Genomic DNA, 6,880 nt, shown 5'->3' on the forward strand with positions numbered 1-6,880 from the left:
GAGAGGCTAAGATGGTAAGAGGGTAAGATGGAAGTCATCTGGCAAAAGCAGAGCTCACAAAAGGGCCCAGCTGAGAAAGCTCTTGCTGCCTACAACTTCAACTGCACCCCTCAAAGCAGCAGCACACACGCTGCTCTCGGCACTTTCCTTCTCAGCTCTACGCACCATCCTAAGCCTTGCCTCTCCCACACTCAGGATCCAAGACAACGGCACCAGGGACTGCTCACTACACTAAAGGGCACCAGGACAAAAGGCTCACACAGCTTGGCCTTTGCATTCCCGCTGACAGCTCCACAGCTTGAACCCAGAGAACTGCCTGCTGCCAACAGCCTTTCCAATACACTCCTGAGCACCTCATGACAAGGAGTGTGGGGACATGAATTCTCCAGCAGCCTCCTGCCCCAGGCTGTCCCCCGGGAGCAGCCCTGCTCCAGGCCGTGACTGCCACCTGCACAGCCAAAGGACCCAGAGCCGGTGTTACACACCACGGCTGTGCCTGGCACAGAGACACCAGTGGCCACACAAGTGGCCATGGCAACTGTCCACACACCAGTCCCTGCTGCTGCTCCCCCAGCCGCTGGCACCAACTCCCAGCCACCCACTCCTAAAGCCACGGGGCCCCACTGGGACACTGCGGGGGCTCGTGGAAGCCAGCGGCCATTGTGACCACAGCGGGGCTGCACAGAGCCCACGGTGCTTTGTGACCCGTGGCTCCCAGGAGAGCCTTTGTGATGCTGAGGGAACTACAAGGAAGCCTGGCTCCTCTGTGACACCACCACAGAAGCTCAGGGGAGCCCTGGAGACCGTGCTGATGCTATTGAACCTGATGCAACCCTGGCCTCCTCTGTGACACCACAGAAGCTCTTGGAGCCCTGGAGACCGTGGTGATGCTATGGAACCTGCTGCCTCCTCTGTGACACCACAGAAGCTCTTGGAGCCCTGGAGACCGTGCTGATGCTATGGAACCTGATGCAACCCTGCCTCCTCTGTGACACCACAGAACCTCTGGGAGCCCTGGAGACCGTGCTGATGCTATGGAACCTGATGCAACCCTGCCTCCACTGTGACACCACAGAAGCTCGGGGAGCCCTGGAGACTGTGGTGATGCTATGGAACCTGATGCAACCCTGCCTCCACTGTGACACCACAGAACCTCTGGGAGCCCTGGAGACCGTGCTGATGCTATGGAACCTGATGCAACCCTGCCTCCACTGTGACACCACAGAAGCTCGGGGAGCTCTGCAGACCGTGGGGATGCTGGCGAAGCTGACGGAACCCTGGGCACCACAGTGACGCTATGGAACCTGGTGGAACCGAGGGGCCACAGTGACACTGTGGGGCTTTTTGGAAGCAACAGGACCCTGGTGGGAAGCCACGGGATGATTAATCCTGCACGAACCTGCTCCAGGTGGGCTCCTCTCTCCCGGCTTCCACAGGTGCTGCTAGGATCCCACTCCGGCACTGGCTTGGCACGGGCTCACGGCTTCCTTTGGCAATGGCTCTGCTCCAGGATGGCATGCTGCAGAGAATGCAGGTAGATTTTGTGCTCACTCCTGGCATGCAGCTGGACAATAAAGCCTGATCCAGCCCCCCCTCAGCATATGTCCGGCTCTGGCATTGGGGCGGGGCAACTTTGGGAGCAGCCCCAGCCCTGCTCCTGCTCCCGGCTGGGCACCCAGCTGCTGGGACACAGGTGTGTCCTGATGCCACCGTCTACTCCTTTGAGAAGGGGAGGACAGAGTGCATCAGGGAGTTTGGTGTGGCTTACATGCGGCAAGGAGAAGGTGCAGCCCCAAACTGGCTTTCACTTCTAGAACCTTTTGCTATTGCGGGAGCAGCTGCTGGAGCTTTTCAACCGAGCTGCAAGAGTGAAAAGTGTGATGGCATGTCTATCTGAGAAGGAAGGTTCGGTGCCGCAGCCTGTTGTGCACAATTTATATGCTGATAAGAGAAGGGGGTGCTTTTGGAACGTTTTCCTTCCTGACACTTCTGTCTCTGTGAGCTTTAGCTGCTTGGACTCAGGGATACCGAAGGTATGTGAAAGTGACTGGGATGCGAGAATCATGTTGCACAGGGAACAGGGAAGGTCAGCAAATGTTTCCTGTCCTGGCACATCTCTCAGTCTGAACTGCAGCTGCAGATGCTTCACTTCCGCCAAGGACTCTGCCACCTTGAGAGAAGGATGCGCTCTATGGAGCTGAGAAAGAAAGTGCGTCTCACTAGCTTCTTTCCTCTACTTCATAGACAGCAAAGGGGCTATGAAAGGCAGCACTGGCTTTTTGTTCTAGGACTTCTTCTTTACAAGCAGCTGCTGGATGTTTGGAAGGGGGTTTGGGATATGCAAAAATGAGAGGCTAAGATGGTAAGAGGGTAAGATGGAAGTCATCTGGCAAAAGCAGAGCTCACAAAAGGGCCAGCTGAGAAAGCTCTTGCTGCCTACAACTTCAACTGCACCCCTCAAAGCAGCAGCACACACGCTGCTCTCGGCACTTTCCTTCTCAGCTCTACGCACCATCCTAAGCCTTGCCTCTCCCACACTCAGGATCCAAAGACAACGGCACCAGGGACTGCTCACACACTAAAGGCACCAGGACAAAAGGCTCACCAGCTTGGCCTTTGCATTCCCGCTGACAGCTCCACAGCTTGAACCCAGAGAACTGCCTGCTGCCAACAGCCTTTCCAATCACTCTGAGCACCTCATGACAAGGAGTGTGGGGAATGAATCTCCAGCAGCCTCCTGCCCCAGGCTGTCCCCCGGGAGCAGCCCTGCTCCAGGCCGTGACTGCCACCTGCACAGCCAAAGGACCCAGAGCCGGTGTTACACACCACGGCTGTGCCTGGCACAGAGACACCAGTGGCCACACAAGTGGCCATGGCACTGTCCACACACAGTCCCTGCTGCTGCTCCCCCAGCCGCTGGCACCAACTCCCAGCCACCCACTCCTAAAGCCACGGGGCCCACTGGGACACTGCGGGGGCTCGTGGAAGCCAGCGGCCATTGTGACACAGCGGGGCTGCACAGAGCCCACGGTGCTTTGTGACCCGTGGCTCCCAGGAGAGCCTTTGTGATGCTGGGGAACTACAAGGAAGCCTGGCTCCTCTGTGACACCACCACAGAAGCTCAGGGGAGCCCTGGAGACCGTGCTGATGCTATTGAACCTGATGCAACCCTGCCTCCTCTGTGACACCACAGAAGCTCTTGGAGCCCTGGAGACCGTGGTGATGCTATGGAACCTGATGCAACCCTGCCTCCTCTGTGACACCACAGAACCTCTGGGAGCCCTGGAGACCGTGCTGATGCTATGGAACCTGATGCAACCCTGCCTCCACTGTGACACCACAGAAGCTCAGGGAGCCCTGGAGACTGTGGTGATGCTATGGAACCTGATGCAACCCTGCCTCCACTGTGACACCACAGAACCTCTGGGAGCCCTGGAGACCGTGCTGATGCTATGGAACCTGATGCAACCCTGCCTCCACTGTGACACCACAGAAGCTCGGGGACCTCTGCAGACCGTGGGGATGCTGGCGAAGCTGACAGAACCCTGGGCACCACAGTGACGCTATGGAACCTGGTGGAACCGAGGGGCCACAGTGACACTGTGGGGCCTTTTGGAAGCAACAGGACCCTGGTGGGAAGCCACGGGATGATTAATCCTGCACGAACCTGCTCCAGGTGGGCTCCTCTCTCCCGGCTTCCACAGGTGCTGCTAGGATCCCACTCCGGCACTGGCTTGGCACGGGCTCACGGCTTCCTTTGGCAATGGCTCTGCTCCAGGATGGCATGCTGCAGAGAATGCAGGTAGATTTTGTGCTCACTCCTGGCATGCAGCTGGACAATAAAGCCTGATCCAGCCCCCCCTCAGCATATGTCCGGCTCTGGCATTGGGGCGGGGCAACTTTGGGAGCAGCCCCAGCCCTGCTCCTGCTCCCGGCTGGGCACCCAGCTGCTGGGACACAGGTGTGTCCTGATGCCACCGTCTACTCCTTTGAGAAGGGGAGGACAGAGTGCATCAGGGAGTTTGGTGTGGCTTACATGCGGCAAGGAGAAGGTGCAGCCCCAAACTGGCTTTCACTTCTAGAACCTTTTGCTATTGCGGGAGCAGCTGCTGGAGCTTTTCAACCGAGCTGCAAGAGTGAAAAGTGTGATGGCATGTCTATCTGAGAAGGAAGGTTCGGTGCCGCAGCCTGTTGTGCACAATTTATATGCTGATAAGAGAAGGGGGTGCTTTTGCAACGTTTTCCTTCCTGACACTTCTGTCTCTGTGAGCTTTAGCTGCTTGGACTCAGGGATACCGAAGGTATGTGAAAGTGACTGGGATGCGAGAATCATGTTGCACAGGGAACAGGGAAGGTCAGCAAATGTTTCCTGTCCTGGCACATCTCTCAGTCTGAACTGCAGCTGCAGATGCTTCACTTCCGCCAAGGACTCTGCCACCTTGAGAGAAGGATGCGCTCTATGGAGTTGAGAAAGAAAGTGCGTCTCACTAGCTTCTTTCCTCTACTTCATAGACAGCAAAGGGGCTATGAAAGGCAGCACTGGCTTTTTGTTCTAGGACTTCTTCTTTACAAGCAGCTGCTGGATGTTTGGAAGGGGGTTTGGGATATGCAAAAATGAGAGGCTAAGATGGTAAGAGGGTAAGATGGAAGTCATCTGGCAAAAGCAGAGCTCACAAAAGGGCCAGCTGAGAAAGCTCTTGCTGCCTACAACTTCAACTGCACCCCTCAAAGCAGCAGCACACACGCTGCTCTCGGCACTTTCCTTCTCAGCTCTACGCACCATCCTAAGCCTTGCCTCTCCCACACTCAGGATCCAAAGACAACGGCACCAGGGACTGCTCACACACTAAAGGCACCAGGACAAAAGGCTCACCAGCTTGGCCTTTGCATTCCCGCTGACAGCTCCACAGCTTGAACCCAGAGAACTGCCTGCTGCCAACAGCCTTTCCAATCACTCTGAGCACCTCATGACAAGGAGTGTGGGGAATGAATCTCCAGCAGCCTCCTGCCCCAGGCTGTCCCCCGGGAGCAGCCCTGCTCCAGGCCGTGACTGCCACCTGCACAGCCAAAGGACCCAGAGCCGGTGTTACACACCACGGCTGTGCCTGGCACAGAGACACCAGTGGCCACACAAGTGGCCATGGCACTGTCCACACACAGTCCCTGCTGCTGCTCCCCCAGCCGCTGGCACCAACTCCCAGCCACCCACTCCTAAAGCCACGGGGCCCACTGGGACACTGCGGGGGCTCGTGGAAGCCAGCGGCCATTGTGACACAGCGGGGCTGCACAGAGCCCACGGTGCTTTGTGACCCGTGGCTCCCAGGAGAGCCTTTGTGATGCTGGGGAACTACAAGGAAGCCTGGCTCCTCTGTGACACCACCACAGAAGCTCAGGGGAGCCCTGGAGACCGTGCTGATGCTATTGAACCTGATGCAACCCTGCCTCCTCTGTGACACCACAGAAGCTCTTGGAGCCCTGGAGACCGTGGTGATGCTATGGAACCTGATGCAACCCTGCTTCCTCTGTGACACCACAGAACCTCTGGGAGCCCTGGAGACCGTGCTGATGCTATGGAACCTGATGCAACCCTGCCTCCACTGTGACACCACAGAAGCTCAGGGAGCCCTGGAGACTGTGGTGATGCTATGGAACCTGATGCAACCCTGCCTCCACTGTGACACCACAGAACCTCTGGGAGCCCTGGAGACCGTGCTGATGCTATGGAACCTGATGCAACCCTGCCTCCACTGTGACACCACAGAAGCTCGGGGAGCTCTGCAGACCGTGGGGATGCTGGCGAAGCTGACGGAACCCTGGGCACCACAGTGACGCTATGGAACCTGGTGGAACCGAGGGGCCACAGTGACGCTGTGGGGCCTTTTGGAAGCAACAGGACCCTGGTGGGAAGCCACGGGATGATTAATCCTGCACGAACCTGCTCCAGGTGGGCTCCTCTCTCCCGGCTTCCACAGGTGCTGCTAGGATCCCACTCCGGCACTGGCTTGGCACGGGCTCACGGCTTCCTTTGGCAATGGCTCTGCTCCAGGATGGCATGCTGCAGAGAATGCAGGTAGATTTTGTGCTCACTCCTGGCATGCAGCTGGACAATAAAGCCTGATCCAGCCCCCCCTCAGCATATGTCCGGCTCTGGCATTGGGGCGGGGCAACTTTGGGAGCAGCCCCAGCCCTGCTCCTGCTCCCGGCTGGGCACCCAGCTGCTGGGACACAGGTGTGTCCTGATGCCACCGTCTACTCCTTTGAGAAGGGGAGGACAGAGTGCATCAGGGAGTTTGGTGTGGCTTACATGCGGCAAGGAGAAGGTGCAGCCCCAAACTGGCTTTCACTTCTAGAACCTTTTGCTATTGCGGGAGCAGCTGCTGGAGCTTTTCAACCGAGCTGCAAGAGTGAAAAGTGTGATGGCATGTCTATCTGAGAAGGAAGGTTCGGTGCCGCAGCCTGTTGTGCACAATTTATATGCTGATAAGAGAAGGGGGTGCTTTTGGAACGTTTTCCTTCCTGACACTTCTGTCTCTGTGAGCTTTAGCTGCTTGGACTCAGGGATACCGAAGGTATGTGAAAGTGACTGGGATGCGAGAATCATGTTGCACAGGGAACAGGGAAGGTCAGCAAATGTTTCCTGTCCTGGCACATCTCTCAGTCTGAACTGCAGCTGCAGATGCTTCACTTCCGCCAAGGACTCTGCCACCTTGAGAGAAGGATGCGCTCTATGGAGTTGAGAAAGAAAGTGCGTCTCACTAGCTTCTTTCCTCTACTTCATAGACAGCAAAGGGGCTATGAAAGGCAGCACTGGCTTTTTGTTCTAGGACTTCTTCTTTACAAGCAGCTGCTGGATGTTTGGAAGGGGGTTTGGGATATGCAA

Source organism: Aphelocoma coerulescens, unplaced genomic scaffold (assembly GCF_041296385.1).
Source record: "Aphelocoma coerulescens isolate FSJ_1873_10779 unplaced genomic scaffold, UR_Acoe_1.0 HiC_scaffold_210, whole genome shotgun sequence".
Taxonomy (NCBI): Eukaryota; Metazoa; Chordata; class Aves; order Passeriformes; family Corvidae; genus Aphelocoma; species Aphelocoma coerulescens.